Source organism: Bos taurus, chromosome 1 (assembly GCF_002263795.3).
Source record: "Bos taurus isolate L1 Dominette 01449 registration number 42190680 breed Hereford chromosome 1, ARS-UCD2.0, whole genome shotgun sequence".
In the NCBI taxonomy this organism is placed as follows: Eukaryota; Metazoa; Chordata; class Mammalia; order Artiodactyla; family Bovidae; genus Bos; species Bos taurus.
The window spans coordinates 133,757,985-133,784,965 of record NC_037328.1 but is presented as its reverse complement, the minus strand read 5'-3'; positions in this window follow the sequence as shown (position 1 = coordinate 133,784,965).

The following is a 26,981-nucleotide window of genomic DNA, read 5'->3' as shown; positions in this document are numbered from 1 at the left end:
ATTTTTTAAGCAGCTTGTTTATTCATTAGCCTAATTCCCATTATCAATCCTTCTGTTTTCTTCTTTATTAAGTACTCACATTTGGGAAGTTTGCTTCCTACAAATTGTTTTGCTCCAAAACCCATAACACTGGTTAGAACAATCACCATACATTAGCTTTCCTCCGTCTTGTTCTGATTTTGCCCCCAGCTCGTGTTCTCTTTCTCTCTTCCTGCTCCTTTCCCTTTGCCGTTTCGTTTCCCCCTACCAGCCTCACTTGCCTTCTGTCTCTGGCATCTTTTGTTTCTCGGATGAGTGCGGCTCCCGAGAGGGCAGCATGGGGAAAGGGTGAAGGAAGCCTCCTGTCCTGCGAGGTCTTACTCCGGGGACACCTCTTCTCCCAGCCACTGGCCCCCAGGCTGGATTCAGATTCAGAAGGCACCAGAATCTGGCTTTCCATCACCTCGGAGCTTGGACCACTCTCAGACCCCAGCCCCGTTGTGTCACAACACCCAGAACAGTGTGCACCCCAATTCGGGTCTGTATATGGCCTCCTCTGCTTCAAGACAGACCTTACACAATGTTCAGACAGACTGGCAGCCAAAATCCTCCTCTTTTGTCTTGGGATGCATCCACCTTGCTATGCGCAAGCTCTGGTGCCCCCCAGAGGCTGAGAACGGTACCGACCGCTGGGATGGTCCTAAGAATGTAGGGCTGGAGGAAGGCTCGGAGGGGGTTCTCTCACACAAAGCCCCACCCCTGCAATATGTCTAAGAGGGGCGCTCCTGAGAGGGTGGGCACCTGAGAGCAGCTGGAGAGGGTGTGGGGGATAGGGGCTTTGCCAGAGCAGCACAGCAGCTTGCAAGGCTGATTTTTGTTCTAACTGTTGTCATTTTTCACGTGGTTTTTAATCACATAGTTAATACAAAGCCTCAAGATCATTTTTTACCGAGCGTGTGTCTGTACAGGGTGTTTGGACGTGGCTGTGTGAAGCTGTTTGTGCAGACGTGCCCTGTGAAATGTGCCATCTTAGAAGTTCAATCACCCACCTTGAGGCTCCAGGGTCTCTCCAAGCCCTGGAGAAGTTATGGCTGAGACCCAGGAAGCAAGTGAAAGTTGCTCAGTCATATCCGACTCTGCAATCCCATGGACTGTAGTCTACCAGGCTCCTCTGTCAATGGAGTTCTCCAGGCAAGAACACTGGAGTGGGTTGCTGTTCCCTTCTCCAGGGTATCTTCCCGACCCAGGGATCAAACCCAGGTCTCCAGCATTGCAGGCAGATTCTTTACCATCTGAGCCACCAGGGAAGCCCGAGACCCAGGATGACAAATCCTAAAGCTGGCACTGCCAGGAGCTTTACTCTTCAGCAGGCTGTGCTGCAAGTCGAATGCAAGTGATACAACGTGAACACATTCTCCCAAAGCAAGTAACTCTGATTCTCACTCCTTCCTGAACTACCACAGTTGCTATTGCTTATAATTCTCTAGGGAGACACGCTTTGTCAGAGCAGGAACCACATTTTTCAGGTGTCGGATCCAGGCCAGAGCTTTGTTATCCCCCTGCTGAAGTGCCTATTATGTACTCAGGGGCCATGATGTCAAATGTGAAAGGTCACCCTGAGGCAGCTGCTTGGCATCATCCACAGATGGGAGACGGCTGGGGAAGGAATTTGCATCAGCCCCTGAACCTCCAGCCTGTCCTACAATCTCCCATCCCTCTTAGAGCCAAAAACGGTGTCGAAAGGCCAAAGACCTAGAAGAGACAAGCAACATCAGAAACAGTCACTGACACTAAGTTTGAGATGGAGCCAGAAAGATAAATCATTATCATTTAAGCACTGAACGTTTTTATACATACTGTCTTTGCAATATTTCCATAGAATGAGCAAATAAATCACCCTGCTCTTGACATTTTTAATAACTTTAAGAATGTGGTTAGGGTAATACTTAACTTTATTGACATATTGTATGGTTCATCCATCTCATCAAACCTCAATGAAACTTCAATGAATATTAACTGAGGACCCATAATATACTAGGCACTGCCTGGAGAATCCCCAAAGCAGTCTTGTCCACCTCCCAGGAGCTCTTTCTCATCTGCCTGACTCCTGTTGAGGAAACCGATAGCCCACAGGGCAATGCTTGATGGAATTGGGCATAGAGACTGTTCTGACTCCAGCCAGTGGATTTGGTTCACTGGGTTTGGGGGAAAATAAAAAAAACAACAACCTCTTCCTGAACTCTAGCTCCTTGAGCGTGTTCTCACTCAGGATTTGGAGCCTCCCTTGAGCATTAGACATAGACATGATGAATACAAAGAAGAGCGGACCAGAGGCCACTTAGCACCCATACCTCAAACACAGTAGGGGCAGCCACGGGATGTTTTGCTGGAACATAATTCTGTTCTAGCCCTGATTTAACAGGACAAAAGACAGAGATCCAGGGTAGGAACTTAAACTCACCAAAATTACCTCACTCTCTCACAGCTTGAAGTGTCTTGATTTTCAAGCCAACCCCCTTTGCAGTGGTAAGGGATAATGGTAGCATCTTTTACAAAGGGGTAGGGAGTAACAAGAAATGGGGTCAAATACCTCAAGGAATAACAATGACCCATTCTCAAACACCATCTGTAGGAGACAGTCTTCAGCACCCTAGCTACTCAAAGGCACACGTTTCCTTTCTCATCTCCAGGACTGCTTTGAGCTGTTGCCTTTGCAAACATACTCTCACGTCCAACCCTCTTCTGAGTCATTCTTACTCATTCTCCAGGTCTCAACTGGGACATCATCTCCAAGAAGCTTCCCCTGGTCCCTCAAATCTTAGCTAAGTGCCTTGCTGTATATTTGCAAAGCCCCAGCTCCCACCCCATGTCCTCCGTCACGGCTCCCACCACAGTTCACTGTAATTGTCTTTTACTTGTCTGCCTTCTTCAATCTTCTGTGACCCTCTGGAGAGCAGAGACTTTATCTTTCTTGCTCACTCAAAATTGTCTCCATAGGCCCTGAAGTTAATAACTCTTAAGAATGCGATTAAGGTAATACTCAACTTTATTGATATGGTGTATGGTTCATCCATCTCATTAAACCTCAATTAAATCTCAGTGACCATTAAGCCAAGGCCCAGAATGTCCCAGGCGGTGGTGCCTGGCATAGAGTAGATGCTCAATAAATATTTTAGAATGCATAAATGAAGAATGGCCCACGAGCCTCATCAGAGAGAAAATGTCATTAGCCATTCCTGTCACAGAAGGATCCAATTTCTCCATCCTTCTGAATACATCCCCAGCTGCTAATCTGAGCATTCCAGAGGAAGACTTAAACTGCCTAAGAAAACATATTATAGGCTATGTAAAGATAAGAGAAAGGTACACACATTTAAATATGCCCCTTCTTATTTGTGGGTATAAACTTTACACTCAGAAAACATATCTTCTATATAGTGAAAGCCAAGGTAACAAATACTGGGCAGAGAAAGAATTTTGCAACAAACATTGCAGAAATGGTTTAATACCTCTGCTACATAAAGAATGCATATAAATTGATTTATTTAAAAATCAAGACCTCAATAGATAAGTAGACAACAGACAGGAACAGAAAATGCATATAAGGAAAACCTTAACTAGAAAGATAGTCATCCTTGTCAATTAAAACAGATTGACATGTAGGACCTGAGTCCAGAAATGAGAAAAGATCACTTGCCCCCTCACCCACCTCACTCACTCACCAGAAAACTTACTTGCTGCTGCTGCTGTATTTCAATGTGCTAGGTGAGATGTGTTTGAGTAAAAGCCCTCAAATTCTTAGTAGGCTAGGAGAAATGCAGGGAGCAACACAGTGCCCAGGGCCAGAATGTGAATTCAGAGCCAGCTGACAATGGGGCAAATAGCAACTAGAAACAAGAGGGTTGCAACGGCACAGAAGCAAATTTGCTTCTTATGGGTGCAATGCCTAATATGGCTTATACCATGCCCAGCACATGATAAATACGAGTAATCTGAAAATACAAGATTGCAAATGGAGGATTAAGAGTCAGAAAGGAAATAAATGAATGTTTGGAAACAAGGTGATCTCTTTAAATAGGACACCATCCCAGCGGTTTCATGATTTGCTGTCAACTTTAATTTTGGCTTCTTCTACAACCAGCTGCCAAGCAGGGTTCCCTCTGGTGCACCCACCAGAAGGGAAATGAGACCCATTAATGCTTCTTGCCAGCATGGCTCACAGGTGCCTGGGAAGTTTAGAAATGTTTCTGAAAAACAAGACAATAACAAAAATATGACTAAGCTTATTAAAATTTTAGAAGTTAAAAACAGAAATACATTATGCTGCACACCTTAAATTTATACAGTGATGTACAGCAATTACATTTCAATTAAATAAGTTAAATAAAAATAATGTTCAGTTTGGCAAGCTTGGTACAGTATAAATATAAATACAATATTTTTGGAAAGCAATCCAGCAATATTTATCAAGCACCATGTATCAATTAGTTATTGTGGCAATAATACTGTGTAACAAATGACCTAAAAAATCTCAGAAATAAAGTTTTTCAGGGGTTCAAGATGGAAACTGTATATAGCCTAAAGCATCCCATGAATGTCAAAGAGGAGTACTGAGTTCCCAAAATAATTCCTCATCTCATTGATCCATGAACTCTGACTGCTTACAAAATCACCCAGGTCCGATGATCCAACAATTCATTCTGTGGCACATCACATATGGGTATGTATACCTGGGCTAAGAAGGCAACAGATCTAAGAAGGTAGGATCTAGAGTCAAAGCAAGAGGGGCAAGCATTTGATGGGCTTCTTTTCTTAGCTTAAAGGGCAATGCCAAGGGTTCAACTGATGTCTCCTAACTGCAATTAAAACCTTATTGAAAGGAATTTTATGGCATGAGAGAGATAATCTACATTTTGAAATGGGTCAAACAGGTCTGTACATCTGTCAAACTCATTAAAATGGTCACTTAAAATATGTACATTTTATTGTATGTGACTTATTCATCAATAAAGTTGATGAAAAAATACAACCTGTAGAGAATCATTTTACTATATTTTTAATTTTTTTATTCTAGAAAACCGATTTTATCTGAAAGCAAGCTGGCAAAATTAAGTTGAATCTAAAAGTATTTATAATTCTTCCACTTCTGGCCAAGATGGAATAGCAGGGGCTAGATTAAACCTGTCTGAAATAACCAACATTTTTTTAGAAAGTGAAAGACTAGTTTTCAAGACATTGGATATCAAGAGAGTGATGCTTGAGAGATAGTAAAGAGATGAGATAAGGTTTTTTTTTTTAATGATTGATTATTTTATTTATTTTATTTCATTTTTTAACTTTACAATATTGTATTGGTTTTGCCATATATCAACATGAATCCACCACAGGTATACATGTGTTCCCCATCCTGAACCCTCCTTCTTCCTCCCTCCCCGTACCATCCCTCTGGGATGAGTTTTGACTGCCCCAGCTTACTGCCTGGAGAATGTTCCCAGACCATGGAGTAGGAAGAGGGAACCAGGCAGAGCCCAGTGGACTTGAGTTTAGGGGGCAGAGCTGAGAGCTTGAGGAGATTGAGGCAGCTAGAGTTTTCAGGACAGAGAGAAGAAGGCTGAACAGAGAGAAAACCCAGGGGATGGGTAAGGATTCTGCTTGAGTATTCAATACAGCACATGCATGTGAGGAAGCTATCTGAATCTGAGAAGAGAACCACCAAAAAGGATTCATGATAACAGTGTCTGGTGTTCACAAAGGGCCGAGGGCAGTGCCTGTTCTCACCAGCAAAACTGGAAAACCCATCATTTACAGAGTGTGAGACAGAGTTCTCACAAAAACCGTGCCTTAGTGGTGGGGGAATAGTTAGCCCTAAACAAAATGCAACTTTGCTCTCAGTTAACAAATATGAAAAGCAAAGAACCTAAAGGATCAAACTGTTTTCAAGTCATTTAACTGTACCCCAGAACAAAATTCAAGAATATTTATAGAAATACAGAAATATTCAGCATCCAACAAAGGATAAGGAAGTTTATTTCATAGTAATAAAGAGGTCAATTCATCAAGAGGACGTAACAATCCTGAGTTTCCATGTTCCAAACAATGGAACTTCAAAAAACATGAAACAAAAACTGAGAGGTACTGGAGAAAAGTCACAATTTATTGTTGGAGATTTTAATACCCCTCTCTCAATAACTGATAGAATATGGAGATAGAGAATCAGTAAGAATGCACACAATTTGAACAACGCTATGAACCAACTTGACCTAACTGACATTTGTGGAATACTCCTTATTCAGCAGTAGAATACACTTTTTTTTTTCAAATGTACATAAACCCTTTAAATAAAATGTCTTAAATTATGTCTGGAATATAAAATGTCTTAGATTTAAAATTTTTTTAAATCTCGAAGTTAAAAACATTAATTCATACAATGCACATTTTCCTGCAAAAATTAACTTAAATAAGTCAAAAATAGAAAGAGCTCTGAAAAAAATTACCAAATATTTGAAATATAAACAACATATCTCCAAATAACCCATGGGTCAAAGAAGTTAATTAAGAAGTTAATTGAACTGGAAGTAAACTTATGGGAAATTTTACAGAACTGTACATAACCTACGTTAGAATAAAGAATGTTTCAGTCACTGACCTCAACTTCCATTATAATAAACTGAGAAAAAAAAGACATAAAACCCAGTGTAAGCCAAAGAAAGGAATAATAATGATCAGAGTATGTATTAAAGTATAAGAAAACAAACACATGATAGAAAATATCAATGAAACTAAAATCTGGTACTTTGAGAAGACCTATAAACCTCTGGGCAGACTAATCAGTAAAAAAGAGGGAAAGAGAGAAGACACAAATTAGTAATATTAAGCATGACAGAGAGAAATCACCATAAATTCTACATATATTAAAAGGATCATAGGGAGCATTATAAACACCTTTATTAAAAATTAATTTGACAATTTAAATAAAATGGACAAAACCCTTGCATGATGAAAACTACCAAAATTCACTCAAGAAAAAAATGACTTGAATAGTCTCAGATATATAAAGAATTCAGTTTGTAGTTAAAAACTTTCCCAGGAACGTTACTGCTGAATTCCACCATACATTTAGGGAAAAAATAATATCAATTCTACACCAATCATTGAGTAAACCAAAAAGGAGAAACACTTCCTAACTCATTTCATGAGTCCAGCACTACACTGATAATAAGAGCAGACAAAGATATTACAGGAAAATTAGAGTAGGTGACCTCATGACTATACATGCAATCATTTTCACAAAACTTTAGCAAGTCAAATCCAACAATATACAAAAAGCATACTACATCACTACTAAGTAGATCCTATCCCAGGAGGGCAAGGCTGATCTTTTAACTTAAAAAAAAAAAAAAAGACACTGAAATTCACCATATTAACAAACCAAAAAGAAAACTATATGATCATTCTAAATTAATGGAGAAAAAGCATTTGACAAAATCAACACAAAATAGAGTGATTCTGTGTTCATGAATCAGAAGACTCAATATTGTTAAGATGATCCTAAATTGATCTAAAGATTCCAATCAAAATTTCATAAGCATTCAATACTATAAAGGGCAAATTTGGAAAATCTACAGTTAATATCATACTTATTTGCAAAAGACTGAGTATTTTTTGCCTAATATCAAGATAAGATAATCTATCCAGTCTCATTTCATCTATTTAAAAGTTTCCCATAGTTCTAGACAGTTGAATAAGGTAAGAAGAAGAAATAAATCATCTAGATGGAAAAAGAATTAAGAGTGTATTTATTCATAGAAAAAAAATAATCAACTATGTAGAAAATTCAATGAAATCTACATAAAAGCTTTTAGAACTAATGAGTATGTTTAGAAAGTCTTCAGGATATAAGATCAATATACAAAACTCAATTGTATTTCTATATATTAGCAATAAACAACTGGAAATTGAAATTTAAAAATCCATACCATTTAGAATAGCACAATTAGCTGCTAGGCATAAATTTCACAAAAGATATGGGAAACCTATATGATTAAAACTAAGAAAACATTGCTGAGAGAAACTAAAGATGACCCAAATAAAATAGAGTGATTCTGTGTTCATGAATCAGAAGACTCAATATTGTTAAGATGTTAAATCTCCTAAATTGATCTAAAGATTCCAATCAAAATTCCATCAGCCTTTTCATAGAAACTGACAAACTGATTATAAAAATTCATATCATATTAACCCCTTATCAGATAAAGAGTTTGCAAATATTTTTCTCCCATTCTGTAGATTGTCTTTTCATTTTGTTGTTTCCTTTTATTTATAGAAGCTTTTTACTTTGATGTCATCCCACTTGTTTATTTTTGCTTTTGTTGCCTGTGTTTTGGTGTCATATTAAAAAAAAATCATTGTCATGATTTTTCCTTATGTTTTCTTACAGGCATTTAATAGTTTCATCTTTTCCATTTAAGTTTTTAATCCATTTCAAATAAATTATTATGTGTGGAGTAAGATAAGGGTCCAATTTCATTATTTTGCACATGTATATATAGTCTCCCCAACACTACTTATTGAGGAGACTGTCTTTTCCTGCATTGTATATCCTTGGCAGCCTTGTCACAGATTAGTTGAGTGTGTATACATGGGTTTATTTCTGGACTCTTGATTCTGTTCCATTAGTCTATGTGTCTTGTTTTAAGCCATACTGTTTCCGTTACTATAGTTTTATAATATAATTTGAAATCAGGAAGTGTGATACCTCCCACTTTGTTCTTTCTCAAAATTCTTTGGCTATTCAGGGTCTTTTGTGGTTCCATATAAATTTTAGGGCTGTTTTTCCTATCTCTGTGAAAAAATAGCAAAAAAAAAGAAATAATCTAATTAAAATGGGCAAAGAACCTGAACAGACATTTTTGCAAAGAAGATTTACAATTAGCCAACAGGTATATGAAAAAATGCTCAACAGCACTAATCATCAGGGAAATGCAAATAAAAGCCACAATGATATATTACCTTTTACCTATTAGCATGGATATCCTCAAAAAAAAAAAAAAGATATCAAGTGTTGTTGAGGGTGTGGAGAAAAATGAGCTCTTGTACACTGTCCATAGGATTATAAATTGGTACATCTATTATAGAAAGCAGTATGATGGATTCTCAAAAAATTAAAAATAGAACTACCATATGATACTGAAATTCTACTTCTTAATATATATCCAAAGGAAATGAAATCAATACTTCAAAGAGCTATGTATTATATATAAAGTATCATGTATATGCTTATACATATATACATTAACAAATATATATGTACATACCTAATAGACTATCATTTGGGTGCATGCCAAGTGCATGACACTCAGTCATGTCCAACTCTTGTGATCCTGTGGACTGTAGCCAGCCAGGCTCCTTTATCCATGGAATTTTCCAGGCAAGAATACTGGAGTGGGTTGCCATTTCTTACTCCAGAGGATCTTCCTAACCTAGGGATAAAACCTCCTTCTCTTGTGTATCCTGCATTGACAGGCATCATTAAGTCATAAAAAAGAAAGAAATCCTGCCATTTGCAACAACATGTATGAGCCTGGAGGACACCTGTGTAAGTGAAATACTGTAACCCTGATACAGTAAGACAATTGTTATATGACTCACTCATATGTAGAATTTGAAAATCAAATTCATAGAACTTACAGTTGAACAATGGTTGTCAGGGGCCAAAGGGTGGGGGAAATGGGGAAATATTGGTCAAAGAGTACAAACTTTCAGTTATAAGATGAATAAGTTCTTGGATTCTAATGTATACCATGGTGACTAGATTAATACAGTTAAAAACACTGTATTATATATAATACAGTCAGGTTCGATGCATGAGACAGGGTGCTCAAGGCTGGTGCACTGGGATGACCCTGAGGGGTGGGATGGAGAAAAGCTGGGAGGGAGGGTCAGGATGGGGAACACAGGTACACCCATGGCTGATTCATGTGAATGTATGGCAAAAACCACCACAATATTGTAAAGTAATTAGCCTCCAATTAAAGTAAATTTTAAAATTAAAAATAAAAAACACTGTATTATATACTTTAGTTTTGATAAGATCTTAAGTGTAGATCTTACTTGTTTGCACAGCAAAAAATAGTGAGGTGTTGGATGTGTTAATTAATCTAATTGGGGTAATAATTTCATAGTGTACATGTACATTAAATCATCATGTTGCATGCCCTAAGTACATATAATTTTTCTATGTCTATGTAAGCTAGGGGAAAATCATATAGAAGCATAACAAATCAAAAATAACTGAAACAACTTTGTAAAAGAATATAGAACTAAAACGACCTCATTTTAAAACTTAACACAAAGCTACAATAATCAAAACAGTGTGATATTGGCCTCAAGTAGGCAATATCAGCAGAACACAATATGGAGTTCAAAAATAGACACATATATCACATATATGGACAATAGATTTTCAACAAAAGTACAAGAGCAATTCAATAGGGAGAGAATAGTCTTTCCAAGATAGTGTTGGAACAGTTGGATGTCAATACGCAAAAAAAGTGCCATATACAAAGGTGAACCCAGAATTTAAAACTTAAAACTACAAATTTTTATAACAAAATATAAGAGAAAATCTTTGCAGCTTTGGATTGGTCAATGTTTTCTTAAATATGACAACAAAACCCCAATTGATAAAAGAAAAAGCTCATAAAAAAATTTTTTTTTCATCAAAATTGATGCTCTTATTCTTCAAAGTACACTGTTCAGAGGATGAAAAGGCAAGGGACAGACTAAAAGAAAATCTTTGCAAGCATACGCAGAAAATATAAACAGCTATCAAAACTCAATAAGAAAAAACTATTTTTAAATGTCCAAAAGATTTGAAAAGACACTTCAACAAAGAAGATATATAGATAACAGGTAAGCAACTGAAAAGATGCTCAGCATCATCTGCCATTCTAAAAACATGTATCTAAACTACAGTGAGATACTTCTATGTGTCTATTAGAATGGCTGAAATTGGGAACACTGACCATACCAAGTGGTGATGATCCATGTGGATTTGGAACACACAGAACTCACATATATCACAAACAGGAACGTAATATGGTACAACCACTTTGGAAAACAGATTAGGGATCCATTCATTCTTTACCTAGATAGTTACCCAAGAGGAATGAAAACATATGAAACCAAATATTCATAGCAATTTTATTTGTAAAAGCCAGAAATTGGAAAAAACAAAAACAAATGTCCATCGATGGGCAAATGGATAAACAAATTGCATAACATTTGTACCATACTTATTGAACAATGAGAAGGGATAAAATATTGGTACAATAACATAGATGCATTTCAAAATACTAATGCTGAGTTAAAGACAGGCAAAAAAGAACACATGCTGTATTATTCTATTCACATAAATTTTAGAAAATGCAAATTAATCTATAATGACATTAAGCACATCAGTGATTGCCTGGGGACAATAGGAGTAGGTAAAGGGGGTGGAAGAATAGATTTACAACCCTTTGGGGAAACTTTTGGTGGTGATGGATATGTTCATTATTTTTATCATGGTGATCGTTTCACAGGAGTATACATTTATCAAAACTTACCAAATTGTACTTATTTAAAATGTGCTTCAAGGGTAACTCAATAAAGTGGCTAGAAAAGAAAACAAAAGTTATAAAAGTACGGGACCAGAAACAGTTTAAAGAAACAGTGTATTTTGCTCTTAATTGTTGTCATGTCATGTCATGGTGTGTTTTATGTTATGTTAGGAACTTTTTAAATGGTGCACTGGGATGACCCAGAAGGATGGTATGGGGAGGGAAGTGGGTGGGGGTTCAGGATGGGGAACACGTGTACACCTGTGATGGATGCATGTTGATGTATGGCAAAACCAATACAATATTGTAAAATAAAAAATAATAATAATAAAATAATTTTTAAAAAGATATTTATAACAGTGAAGGAATCATGAAAGAAGTTTCAGTGAATGGTGTAAAAAGCAAGTTAGGGCTTCAAAGCTAGGTGGGAGGAAGCCAGGGATTGGAGGAAATAAGACAGGTTTCTTCTTTGGGTTCATGTGGAGGCAAAAGATGGCAAAAGAAGTCAAGAATGGATGGGATTTGATGGTTGTTCAGAAAGGGAGGAAGATCAACCAAGGAAAGCCTGCCATCAACTCTCACAGCCTAAGAAGAGACCCCTTGGTGAACAGTGACAGAGAAAAGCTACCAGGAGTTTACTAATCCAGCTTACCCTAAAATCCCAGGGCTTTGGGAAAACTCCAAGAGAAACAAAGTTTTATAAACCTTCTTTCTTCTAATATAAATTTATTTATTTTAATTGGAGGTTAATTACTTTACAATATTGTATTGGTTTTGCCATACATCAACATGAATCCGCCACAGGTATACATGTGTTCCCCCTCCCTCCTCCCTCCCCATACCATCCCTCTGGGTCGTCCCAGCGCACCAGCCCCAAGAAAACAGTATCACGCATCAAACTTGGACTGGCAATTCGTTTCAGTCCATTCATCGTAATATAATATGATATTATACATGTTTCAATGCCATTCTCTCAAATCATCCCACTCTGTCCCTCTCCCACAGAGTCCAAAAGACTGTTCTATACATCTGTGTCTCTTTTGCTGTCTCCCATACAGGGTTATCGTTACCATCTTTCTAAATTCCATATATATGCATTAGTATACCGTATTGGTGTTTTTCTTTCTGGCTTACTTCACTCTGTATAATAGGCTCCAGTTTCATCCACCTCATTAGAACTGATTCAAATGTATTCTTTTTAATGGCTGAGTAATATTCCATTGTGTATATGTACCACAGCTTTCTTATCCATTCATCTGCTGATGGACATCTAGGTTGCTTCCATGTCCTGGCTATTATAAACAGTGCTGTGATGAACATTGGGGTACACGTGTCTCTTTCAGTTCTGGTTTCCTCAGTGTGTATGCTCAGCAGTGGGACTGCTGGGTCATAAAGCAGTTCTATTTCCAGTTTTTTAAGGAATCTCCACACTGTTCTCCATAGTGGCTGTACTAGTTTGCATTCCCACCAACAGTGTAAGAGGGTTCCCTTTTCTCCACACCCTCTCCAGCATTTATTGCTGGACTTTGGATCGCAGCCATTCTGACTGGCGTGAAATGGTACCTCATAGTGGTTTTGATTTGCATTTCTCTGATAATGAGTGATGTTGAGCATCTTTTCATGTGTTTGTTAGCCATCTGTATGTCTTCTTTGGAGAAACGTCTATTTAGTTCTTTGGCCCATTTTTGATTGGGTCATTTATTTTCCTGGAATTGAGCTGCAGGAGTTGCTTGTATATTTTGAGATTAGTTGTTTGTCAGTTGCTTCACTTGCTATTATTTTCTCCTATTCTGAAGGCTGTCTTTTCACCTTGCTTATGGAGAAGGCAATGGCACTCCACTCTAGTACTCTTGCCTGGAAAATCCCATGGACAGAGGAGCCTGGTAGGCTTCAGTCCATGGGGTCGCTAAGAGTCAGACATGACTGAGTGACTTCACTTTCACTTTTCACTTTCATGCATTGGAGAAGGAAATGGCAACCCACTCCAGTGTTCTTGCCTGGAGAATCCCAGGGACGGGGGAGCCTGGTGGGCTGCCGTCTATGGGGTCGAAGAGAGTCGAACACAACTGAAGCGACTTAGCAGCAGCAGCAGCATAGTTTCCTTTGTTGTGCAGAAGCTTTTAAGTTTAATTAGGTCCCATTTGTTTATTTTTGTTTTTATTTCCAATATTCTGGGAGGTGGGTCATAGAGGATCCTACTGTGATTTATGTCAGAGAGTGTTTTGCCTATGTTCTCCTCTAGGAGTTTTATAGTTTCTGGTCTTACATTTAGATCTTTAATCCATTTTGAGTTTATTTTTGTGTATGGTGTTAGAAATTGTTCTAGTTTCATTCTTTTACAAGTGGTTGACCAGTTTTCCCAGCAGCACTTGTTAAAGAGATTGTCTTTAATCCATTGTATATTCTTGCCTCCTTTGTCAAAGATAAGGTGTCCATAAGTGCGAGCAGAAAAAGAAATAAAAGGAATCCAAATTGGAAAAGAAGAAGTAAAACTCTCACTGTTTGCAGATGACATGGTCCTCTACATAGAAAACCCTAAAGACTCCACCAGAAAATTACTAGAGCTAATCAATGAATATAGTAAATTTGCAGGATACAAAATCAACACACATAAATCCCTTGCATTCCTTTACACTAATAATGAGAAAACAGAAAGAGAAATTAAGGAAACAATTCCATTCACCATTGCAACGAAAAGAATAAAATACTTAGGAATATATCTACCTAAAGAAACTAAAGACCTATATATAGAAAACTATAAAACACTGGTGAAAGAAATCAAAGGGGACACTAATAGATGGAGAAATATACCATGTTCATGGATCAGAAGAATCAATATAATGAAAATGAGTATACTACCCAAAGCAATCTATTTCAATGCAATCAATCAAGCTATCAATGATATTTTTTACAGAGCTAGAACAAATAATTTCACAATTTGTATGGAAATACAAAAAACCTCGAATAGCCAAAGCATGGAACTGGAGGAATCAACCTGCCTGACTTCAGGCTCTACTACAAAGCCACAGTCATCAAGACAGTATGGTACTAGCACAAAGACAGAAATATAGATCAATGGAACAAAATAGAAAGCCCAGAGATAAATCCACGCACCTATAAATTTCCTGAGTGAGTGAGATCAATATCTACAAATGATTTTTATTGTAATCCCCTTTTGGAAAGAAAAATATCTGAGCTGTGCCTACTGAATAGGGCTGCTTACTAGTAGATTGCATCCATGTACTCCTATAATAGTATATTGTTGATTTTCAAATGGGCATTAATAAGTAGAAATATACAAATGGCTCAGGGAAGTCTACTCAGTGCTCTGTGCTGACCCAAAGTGAAAGTGAAGTCGCTCAGTTGTGTCCAACTCTTTGCAACCCTGTGGACTGTAGCCTACCAGGCTCCTCTCTCCTTGGGATTCTCCAGGCAAGAATACTGGAGTGGGTTGCCATTTCCTTCTCCAGGAGATCTTCCCAACCCAGGGGTCTAACCCTAGTCTCCCGCATTGCAGGCAGACGCTTTAACCCTAAAGGACATCCAAAATAGAGGGAATAAAAGTATATGTATAGACAATTAACTTTATTGTACAGTATAAACTAACACAAATTGTAAGGCAACTATACTCCAATAAAAATACATTAAAAAAAGTAGAAATATAAGAAGTAAAAAGCAAAACCAAAAATAAGAATTATAATATTTTATTTCACATTCCAGATCATCTTGCATACCAGGGAATCACACCTCAGTTAGGAGACCACAGAGTTAGATTAAGCATTCTAGTCATGTCTGGGCTTTCCTGGTGGCTCAGATGGTGAAGAATCCACCTGCAATGCAAGAGACCTGGGCTCCATCCCTGGGTTGGGAAGATCCCTGGAGGAAGGCATAGCAACCCACTCTGGTATTCTTGCCTGGAGAATCCACATGGACAGAGGAGCCTGGTGGGCTACAGTCCATGGGGTTGCAAAGAGTCAAACACCACTGAACAATTAAGCACACAGTCATGTCTAGTGGACAGGGAATAATCTGATGTGGTAGACTGTGACAATAAGAAAAATATAAATATTTGTGATAGCAAAACAGTGGAAGAGATTGGCCTAGCCAAAGGAGAATAACTAGTCAAATTTATACACATTTGACAGACTATTAAACAACTGTTTAAAATGATGTTTTCAAAGAATATTCCCGAACATGTAAAAATATTCATGATGTGGTGTTACATGAGAAAAATCAATGTATAACACTGAGAAAGATTCCAGTTTTGTGTGTGTGTGTGTATATATATATATATATATATATATATATATATATCACAGAAAAATCTGGAAGAAATTTATTGAGAGGTGGTTAAATTGCAGATAATTTCATATTTCTACTGTATCCTTTTAGTATCTTGCAAATGCTCAACGTGAATGCTTTCCACTTTATAATCACAAAAACACAATAGTTTTGTAAATAAATCAGTATAAACAAATAACTCCACCAGGCAGTAAAAAGTGGTGACACTAAGGAAGTATTTATAATTCCAATGAGACATTAGGAAGCTTGGAAAGAAGATTTTTAAATAAAAAATCAGAACACTAATAGTCACGTGAAGGATTCTGGGTTCTCAGTAGTCAAGCTTCAGGGACCTACCAGCACTAGGGGATATCTGAACACTCCATTCCTCTGCAAACACCCATCCAGCTGATTATACAATGGGCTCTGGGCAAGACTCCAGGGATAGAAAGATGCATCAGATGTAGAAGGCCCTGCCCCGGAAGTGTTTCCCAGTCAGTGCTCTGTGTTCCCATGTTGTATTATCACAAACACAAAGCAAAAATAATTTTCTTCCTTTACACAAGGTGGCTTTTTTGTTTTTACATAAAACAAGATGATTAAGGGATATTCTGGCCACTGAAACCCAGAAAAGCATAGCAATTAGAGCTTGTAGATGGGTAAATAAAACGAAAATATCAGACAGGCTGAAAGGTTAGGGTCTTCATTCTGAAGGTTGGGAAGGGAAGGGATTTGGATTCACAGAACCTGGAACCCATTGGGGCACTGACTTCTTACCAGATTCCAAAACTCTATAACTAGGAGATGTCCTATGAAATGTGATCCAGGTTTAGCTCCAGACATAAAAGGAAGCAATTTCTCTTACACTGAGTAATAAACGGATTGGAACTTATTGGAATTCATCATTCCCAAGAGGCAGTGCTGGCAGGAAATATAAATGCCTTCCAAAAGCTTTGGACAAATTTATGAATGATAGAATCATAAATGATCTCTCTTGCTCACTTCCTCTTGCTCTTTCTCACTCAAACAGTCTCCATCCTTAGAAACTGAGCCAGTGTTTGCCCTGGAAGATTCTGCTCAGATGTTCCCTAAGGGCCATGCAAGGTCAAGGTAGGTCCCCACTCTGTGCTCCTATATCCCCCTGTATGTAATGGGTCATGGCCCTAACCACACAGTATTATAATTCCCTGTTGATGGGTCTGTGGCCCCACTAGTTGTGATGCCAACAAAGGTAGCACTGAGTCAGAGCTCAGTTGATATGGGTTAAAAGAGAGTGTTATATGGACTCAACATTTTTTGTTTAAAAAGAAAAAAGCTGTGCCTGACTTGTTGTCACCCCATGGACTGTAGCCCACCAGGCTCCTCTGTCCATGAATTTCCCAGGCAAGAATACTGGAGTGGGTTGCCATTTCCTTCTGCAGGGGATCTTCCAGACTCAGGGATCAAACCTGCATTTCCAGCATCTGCCGCTTTGTCAGGCAGATTCTTTACCACTGAGCCACCTGGGAAACCCCAAGCACTGCTTTCTCTCAGGGCAAAATCTTGAGAAATGTGTACTGGCTGGAGTGTTGATTTTTTTCAAGTCCTCAACTCTCCGCTGCCCCATGTATTCCCAGAGCAGAAAATCTGATAGAAAGGTAAGATACCCTCTCAGAGGGAACCACCAACTGAAACCCTGCAAAAACATCTTATGGAAGAAACAGCTCTTAGAAATTCCTGGGGGATGGATGTCTGAAGAACTCTCATCCCACCCCACTTCATCACCTCCCAGACTTGCTCACCAGACAGCTCTGTTGTCCACCATTGTGAGCTTCTGAGCTCTGATTTGCAAGTCAGTTCCCTGGGAATTTCATGATAAAATACATTCAGCTCATCTATGTCAAGGACACAGTCTCCTGTATCTCCTCTAAAACCTTGTTTAATAACATTAGTCTCCCCATATGTGTGCCAAGATTCTTCAGCTTGAGGCTGGAAGGATTTTAATTTATTTTTCCATTAATGGTTAGGATCCATGCTAAACCTGTAAATATTGTTTATATAAATTCACTGCAGTGCTAATTTTTAATGCAAATAAATAAACAGAGTGAGCAACTCAGAGACAGTTTGCCCCAATGGAGTTTTGCAAATCGTCTTCATTTGGCTTAGGAGAGAAGAGGGTGGAACACTTTATATTCTGGTAAGTTGCAGTGATCAGCTATGGTCCAGTTTCTTCATTCTTGGGATTTCTCAAGGATATATGGGAGAGAGGAAAGATAAATCAAAAGTAGAGATCATAATACCATACAGTTGCTAAAGTTGGAAAAGATCTTAGGGATTTTCTACTAAAACTCTCTCTTTTGTTTTATGGGTGAGATATGTGGTCATATAAAGAGTAAAGCCTGCCTGGGAACATATGGCCCAAGAGTAGCTGTGCAAAGTCCAGAAATGGCAGCCTACTTAGGTCCCCAAAAACATCAAGGAGTGCTTTTGTTGGCAGAGCCCCTGTGGCTAAGTTTGTGATTATCATTCAGCTGCCAGTGACCCACCGGAGTAATCACATGGTACACATTCTCCTGGTCTGTGCTCATTTGAAATCTTCTACTCTATAGATTCCATACGTCTATTTAAACATATCTTACTTTTACTCTGATTTGGGGTTGCCAAAATACAGTCACTAAAATTGCTCAAAACCTATAGAGGTAAAATATGAGGTCTTGCCAAGAATCTTAGGAGCCCAGAGCCCAGACTCTGACCAGGACTCAGAGATCCAGAGCGCGATGAGCCCAGGCCTTAAAGTGCTCTAGATAGGTGGGTCCTCTGACAGAAGAAGAAAAAGGCACAGAAAAGCCCAAGGTAAAGTTGGCACCCATCATTATCAGTCTAGAAACCATGAAAGCTAAAATGTTTGGGTTGCCCCTCATTGGCTGGGAGCACCCCCTGAGCACAGTCTCCAAAGTGGCATTTCTCAACAGTTCTCAAAATAGTAGGTTATGACAGTGGCAGGGAAAGGCATTGTAGAAAGTAGGCTTGAACTATCAGATTGACCATCACTGGCTAGACTGTGAGATGTCTAAAGAAGACAGGCTGCAGGTGATGGCTTCTCCACATGCTCACCCTTCCACCACCCAATAGTGCCTCCTCTGCCCTCGTAGAACCACCCTCTTCTGGAGCTGGGGGAGGCGAAGAGGGTACGGTTAGAGAGAACAGGATACAGTGAGGATCTGAATCTTAAAAGAGATTCATCTGTATAGAAGTCTACCCTGCAGTCAGGCAATGATTCCCACCAAGCAAGACTCAAAGAATGCACTGAGCAGGAATGGCCACCGTGCCCAGGGCTCTGGGAATCTAATGACTGTTGGGAGAAGACATGGGCCACACAGGGTTCATCAACTGGTGTTTGTGGATCTGTCTTGTGATCCTTTGTCACTGTGATGACAGCGATTCCCAAGCATGGCTGAGTGTTCACTGGTCTGGGATTGCAGGCTGCTGGGAGGTGATAGGAGGGGAAGAAAGATGGGTTAATAGCTGCACAGAGTGGGTCCAGGCTGGAGCCTCTGCCTATCTAATATTCAGGACTGAAGCAGGTCTTCCTCCCTGGGGCTTAGCTGTGTGATCCTTAGAGAAATATTTACACTCTTCATAGGGAAGAACAAATCTGATTGTATTTGTTATCTATTTAATAGTGCATCCAGATTACAATTCCTCTTTTTCATGGTATTTAATTTGGGAGTGAATTTATTGGTGGTGGGGAAGTCCTTCAGATTTCAAACTGAGAAATAAACTGCCAGTCTAAGAGGCTCTGGGATCTCTTTGTTCTTGTTGGTTTGCAGAAAGCAGAAAGACCTTGGGAGCAAGAGAAAAGACTACAGCAGGACTGTGCTAGCTATTATACGACCCTCTATTACAGTTTTCTATGGATATAAAACTCATCTTTCTCAGAGAAGGAACTCAGAAAGGAAATGAAAAAAGAAAAATTCACTGAGTCTAACATTTGTCACATGGGATATTGTCATATTTTCTGGATCATACATTAGCTTCTACTTTTATAGATGCTTATATAATTTGAATAAAGAGTAAAAAAAAAAAAAAAATCCCATGCCCTGGGTTTTGGCTCTGGAAAGAAGTACAGGAAGAGACAGACTAGACCATAATCAGGTAATCAGGAAATATGTGATTTTTAAGTTACTATTGATATTTTTAACTATGAAAGTATGGAGACCTAAGTATATGGCCCTGTGTTTTATGACTCTTCAGTGGGTAATTGGATATAGGAACCTGGGTCAAGAACTTGGTTTGGGTTGGAGAGGGAGGTTGAATTGCTCTATTTAAGAATGTAGTCAGAGGATAAGAATGGATTGATTACAGCCATGGATTTAGCAAAGAATACTGAAGCACTGATTCTTGGGCTTCCCTTACAAGGGAAGCTACAGCTCAATTGGTAAAGAATCTACCTGCAATGCAGGAGACCACTGTTCAATTCCTGGGTCAGGAAGACCCACTGGAGAAGGAATAGGCTACCCATTCCAGTATTCTTGGGCTTCCCTGGTAGCTCAGCTGGTAAAGAATCCACCTGAAATGTAGGAGACCTGGGTTCTATCCCTGAGTTGGGAAGATCCATTGGAGAAGGGAACGGATACCCACTCCACTGTTCTGTCCTGGAGAATTCTATGGACTATATCCATGGGGTTGCAAAGAGTGGGATATGACTTAGTGACTTTCACTCACTGAGGCACTCCATGCCCTGTGGGGGTCCTTCATATTCCCCCAACTCTGAATTTCCTGAAGGCCACAATCCTGTTAATCCTCCCCTCCCCATAAACATACTCCCCAGAGCTCCTCCCGCCATGGAAATCCTACCCCCACCATTCAAGTCTCCCCCTTGCTCTGGCCTGCAGCCAGGGTATCCAGGCTACTAACCTTCCACCCTAAACACCCACCACTCCCTTCTCCTCTCCACACCCACCACCGGCCCTGGCAAGCCTTCTGCCAATTCCTGGATACCTGGAATCAGGGCCAGGATTGGAAGAAAAGATGAAGGCAAAGGCAGAAGGCAAAGAAAGTTCATAGACACACAAGGCACCCAAGGCAGTAAGCATTCCTTTGCTTCCTGCACCAACTACAGGGCTATGCCTTCCTGCCCGCATGTCCAACCAATCTGTCTCTCCAACATGCTTCTGATGCTTTCATGCAATATTGTGCTGGGGGAAATAACCCTATTCCCCAAGCCTGAAACACTTATTGTTACCTGGTCATAACTGAAGAGGAAAAAAATGGAAAAAGGCCACAGAGGGAGAGGGTGGGAAGATTTGGAAGAATGATATTGAAACATGTAAAATATCATGTAAGAAACGAGTTGCCAGTCCAGGTTCGATGCACGATACTGGATGCTTGGGGCTAGTGCACTGGGACGACCCAGAGGGATGGTATGGGGAGGGAGGAGGGAGGAGGGTTCAGGATGGGGAACACATGTATACCTGTGGTGGAAAAAAAAAAAAGGGCCACTGGGCCAGTATGATTATCCTCTCTCTTCTCAGTTGACCTTGTAGCTGCCAGGTTCAGAAGATTAGCAATTTTTGAAAATAGTGAACCTTTGAGCTATGACAAATTTTAAATTAATAAACTGTGATGTATCACATTTTGGTAATTGGTGATAATTGAGGTGACAAAAGTATATTAAGAACATTGTTCCATTTTTCTTAATGGTTGCTTAGCTGAGTGTTTTGAAGGAGCGAAAACTCTTTTCCCAACGGGCTTGTGTTGCCTATACTTACCGCAGGGTCCGCTAGCAATGATATCTGCCTTATCTGCATTCCTCAACCTGTTATGATGTATCAGATACTACTACTTTCTTTTTCCAGATGCTAATCCCAATAAAACTATTTCTCCTGGGGTTGTGAGCAGAGAGAATAAATGAACAACTGCGTCTGTGGTTTGAGTCAGAAAATGGAAGAGGGGGCTCAAGAGGGAAAAAGATGGCAGCAAGCCAAGGCCTGTGGGGGATTTTGTCTAATTTTCGAGTATAATGCCTACACTCAATTTTAAGCAGTTGCCTATCAGCCCTAACATTACCCACAGATGATCCTTAATTAAAAGTGTCCTGTGCACATCAAATGTGTTAGTGATAATTTGGGATAGATTTAAGGAACTAGGAGGTCTTCAACTTGAAGCAAAGATGTGTAGAAAATTAATGATGGTAAAGGAAGCAAGACAAGAGCTGAATCCAGAATTCAGAAACTAAAACACTAAATCAAAATTTAACTAGGAAAAAGAACAGCTTCCAGATAAACTAATATAAATAGGAGATACTAGTATAAACCACAATTAAATTTAACAAAAAAGAATTCTCTAAAATTATAAAGAAAAACGGTAAATGAACCTAAATTGATGGCATAAGCACATGAATTATTCCAAGATATTATAAAACACATCAGTTGACTTTCCATCCTAAGTAGAATAAGCTCTAAAGATAAAAGAACTGCAAAAATATTGTAAACTATATGTATCCAATTATCATATTGTTATTTGCATTACGAGTTTTATTATTCTTTGGTTGTTTTGTGTGTATTGTGGGAATAAACAAATATTTATTTGAATGAATAAATGAATGCTTATGTTGACATTTTTAAGAACTAGGATTTTCAGTGTAGAAGAAGGAGTTACAGGCATAAAAATAATGAGGTTAAATAAAACCTCATAATCCTGAATTTGGAGTACAAGTACCAGAATGAAATCATGAGGAATTTTATATTTTGAAAATGTAAATATTTCCTGGCTCAATCTGCTGAAAAGTACAGAAACAGTAACCAATCCAATAGCAGTGAGCACTTCTAGTATCCAGACTATGGTTTCTAAATATTTCTCCAAAAAGGACTCTCCTTGAAGAATGGCTGACTCCAGATCTGGGACAAGAAATGAATAAAGAAAACTCAAAATATCTTATTATACTATAAATGTAGGAAGTAAATGAGAAATACTAGGATTTTGTCAAAAGGAATCAGGATCCAAATTGAAAAGTCTCCCACTATCTAAAGCTGGGATAATTTGGCCATTGATAAGGATAAGTTTTGATGGCTTGATATCATATCAAATATGCTTGAATTCATAAGCCCAAATGATGCTAAAGAAAAATAACAACAGCAAAAAAGTAACTTTTTGGAGAATTAGAAAATCAGTTCACTCTTCCAAAGATTGGTAAATATAAAGAAAGTATCAAGAAATTTTCTTTCTTTCCCTACAAAAAGATGTACCTCAGAGTAAACAAATTGATGCTGAGGGAAGTTTTTTCTTTATAGAAGTTTTCTAGGTTCCAAGGGAAGAAGAAATGATAGAGCTAGGAAATCAATATTTGGAAACTACAAATGAACTGATGGATCTAGACAGTTATTTCCAGTGTTGATTACATCATGAAGAGTGACACCTGAATGGACATAGCAAGTTTCCTGATAAAAGTACAGAACTCCTCCAATGGAGTGGTCTTGCTAAAAAAAAGGAAAAAAAAACCCTGAATCTAATCAAGCCTAGATTTAACTAGCAATTTAGAGGAACAGAAGAACTCATTAAATGACACCATGGGATCCAATTAGTAAAATCCAGACAGTGGAAAACCCTTTAGGATAGACAATTCAGTTTCTTCAACAACTAAATTAGAAGAAAAAGTGAAAATGGGAACATTTAGGTTAAAAGAGACTTATGATAGATAACAACAATTGCAATGTGTGGACCTTGTTTATATCTGGGTTGAAGCAAACTATAAAATGTAAAAAGAATGAGACAATCGAGAAAATGTGAACACTGATTGGATATTTAACAATATCAAAGGATTTTTCTTCTGTAATAATGAATGGTATTGTGGTTATGGTTAGGAATTCTAAAAAAAAAAAAAAAAATCCTAACTTTTAGAGATACACACATATTTATATGGGCTTCCCAGGTGGGGCTAGTGGTAAAGAACCCGCCTGCCAATGCAGGAGACCCAGCAGGCACCAGTTCAATCCCTAGGTCAGGAAGATCCCTTGAAGGAGAGCAGGGCCACCCACTCCAGTATTCCTGCCTGGAGATTCCCATGGACAGAGGAGTCTGGCAGGCTACAGTCCATAGCGTAGCCAAGAGTTGGACACAACTGAAGTGACTTAGCACACACACATGCACATGTTTATGTATGAATGGACATACCGGATGAAATTTACTTCAAGAAATGGGGATGGTGGAGAGGGAAAGGTCAGTGAGTAGGAATATAAAGGAAACAAGTTTGGCTGTGAGCTTACTAATATACTGAAGCTGGATGATGGACACCTAGGGCTTTGTACATTATTCTCTCCCCTTTTGTATGTTCATGTTTTTCCCCATAATAAAAGTGTTTTAATTTTAAAAAAGAGGAAAGAGAAGAGGATGTTGGCATAAGAGAAATACCTGAATCATTTAAAAAGTCATCAAAGGGAGTTTTCCTGTTGGCTCAGTGGTAAAGAATCCACTTGCCAATGCAAGAAACATAGGTTTGGTCCCTGATCTGGGAAGATCCCACATGGCATGGAGCACCTAAGCCCATGCACCACAGCTATTGAGCCTGTGCTCTAGAGCCTGGAAACCACAACTGCTGAGCCCATGCCACAACTACTGAAGCCTGTGTGCCCTACAGTCTGTGCTTGGCAACAAGAGAAGCCACAGCAATAAGAAGCCTGCACACCGCAGCTGGAGAGTAGCCTCCACTCACTGCAACTAGAGAAAAGCCTGTGCAGCAATGCAGACCCAGCACAGCAAAAAAAAAAATCTTTTTAAAAAGTCATCAATGGGATCATCCCAGAAAGCTGTAGAACTTGAAACTTTGAAGCAGGGAGAATTCTCCATAAAGAGAGAATTTCTTCATTTTTATTATCATCCTACATGGGTTGTATTGTGACTACAATCTCAGACATCTTCTCCTTTCATAAGTACATTTATTTTCCCATGTAGAGAGTGGTCCTCTCAGTCCTCCAGAGCTGGCCAATCTGAAACCAGTGCCATGAGGAGGAGTTTAATTCTGTAAGTTACAAAGAGTTGGCCACTAATTAGCAAAACTGGAGGCGGGGGGAGTCATTAGTGGACCCGGAGAAAGCAATAGCACCCCACTCCAGTACTCTTGCCTGGAAAAGCCCATGGGTGAAGGAGCCTGGTAGGCTGCAGTCCATGGGGTCGCTAAGAGTCGGACATGACTGAGCGACTTCACTTTCACTTTTTACTTTCATGCATCGGAGAAGGAAATGGCAACCCACTCCAGTGTTCTTGCCTGGAGAATCCCAGGGACGGGGGAGCCTGGTGGGCTGCCGTCTATGGGGTCACACAGAGTCTGACACGACTGAAGTGACTTAGCGGCATTAGTGAACCAGGGGTCATTAATTAGAACCCCAGGAGTCGAGGGTCTTGCTTGTTTGTACACTAGACCATTTAATTTTTTCAGTGCCTTTGATCAAAGTGTGTACCATGATTCTTTGTAAACCCATACCCAGCTCTATCTATCTCACACTGACATTACCTGCCTGCCCCTGGGAGCCTGGGAAACTCTGGCCCATACCCTAAATTCTAAAAGAATTCTGCCTCAAAGATTTAGACATTTTCCTTATCCTATAGCACTTAAAAACACTACCACAAAGCCATTCAGATGCTGCTAGTGTACAGTTCAGTCAAATTCAGTACCCACCCTTTCTTTCACCCATTCTGCCTCTACCTTTAAATCTTGAATACCAAAGGCTTCTAGTAATATGAATTTATTGACAAAAATGTCTTCCTATAGCTCAACAAAATCTCCACTTCCTGTTTTCTAGACAAAAACACATTTGGATGCTTAAAAATCATTGAGTGGGTTTGATCCGGTGAGAAAAGTCAAGCCAAAGTAGCCTATCTCATTTAGATAAAGTAATTGCAGTAGAATGAGTAACTTCGTGTTTGCCCTCCTTGATGAACTTTAAGATGAAACTAGAATTTGTTTAGGAATATCACAATAGGATCATTCAGTAGGGAAACCCTGCCTCTGAGGAGAAAATGATTGACATGCTTTCAAATCACCTTAGAGGACTATGATTTGGAACAGGAAAACAATCTGGGTGTCGTGCAATGAGTTAGGCCTAGAATAAGCTTCCAAGAGTTTGAAGACTGATTCTGCCAGTTTCCCGCCTTGGGCATGTCATTTCACCTCTCTGAGCCTCGGTTTCTCAGATTTCTCTATGAAGTGGGAATATTGTTTTTTCTACTTTATAGGGCTATTGGAGAATTAAATAAGATCATGAATGTGAGGGAGCGCCTGGAAAATAGCAGATGTTCAGTTATTGCTTCCGCTTTGTTACATGAAAGTCAGCTGAGACCATATCTGAGCCAAAAAAGGAACCTGGTTTGTGCTTTAGAATTCACAGATAGAGGTTAGAGAAAACTGAGTAGACCCAGCATAGATGAGACAATAACTTTGAAAAGATACTGTCTTCCTGAGTCAGGGGAAAGGATTATTTGCCATTTAGAATAACATGAAGGTAATGCTGAATTGAAGATTGCTATAGACTAAATATTGTTTTGTTGTTGTTCAGTCACTGTCATGACCACCTCTTGGCAATCCCATCGACTGTAGCACAAGCACACCAGACTCCTCTGTCCTTCCACTATCTACTGGAGTTTGCTTAAACTCATTTTCATTCAGTTGGTGATGCTATCCATCCATCTCATCCTCTGCCACCCCCTTCTCCTCCTGCCCTCAATCTTTCCCAGAATCAAGGTCTTTTCCAATGAGTCCTTTCTTAACATCTTTTCTTAGCATGAGATGGCCAAAGTATTGGATATTCAGCTTCAGCAACAGTCCTTCCAATAAATATTCAGGGTTGATTTCCTTTAGGATCGACTGGTTTGATCTTCTTGTAGTCTAAGGGACTCTGAAGAGTCTTCTTCCAACAATATTATTTCCCCTGCCAAAAAGGATATATTGAACACATAATGCCCAGTGGGATGGTATTGGGAGGAGGTTCTTTGGGAGGTAAATAGATCACGAGGGTGAAGCCCCCATGGTGGGATTAGTGCCCTTTCAAGAAGAGACAGAGAGAGAGTCTCCTTCTTCATTATGTGAAAATATAGCAAGAAGGTGTCCATCCACAAACAGAGAGAATCCTCACGAGAAACTTAATCATT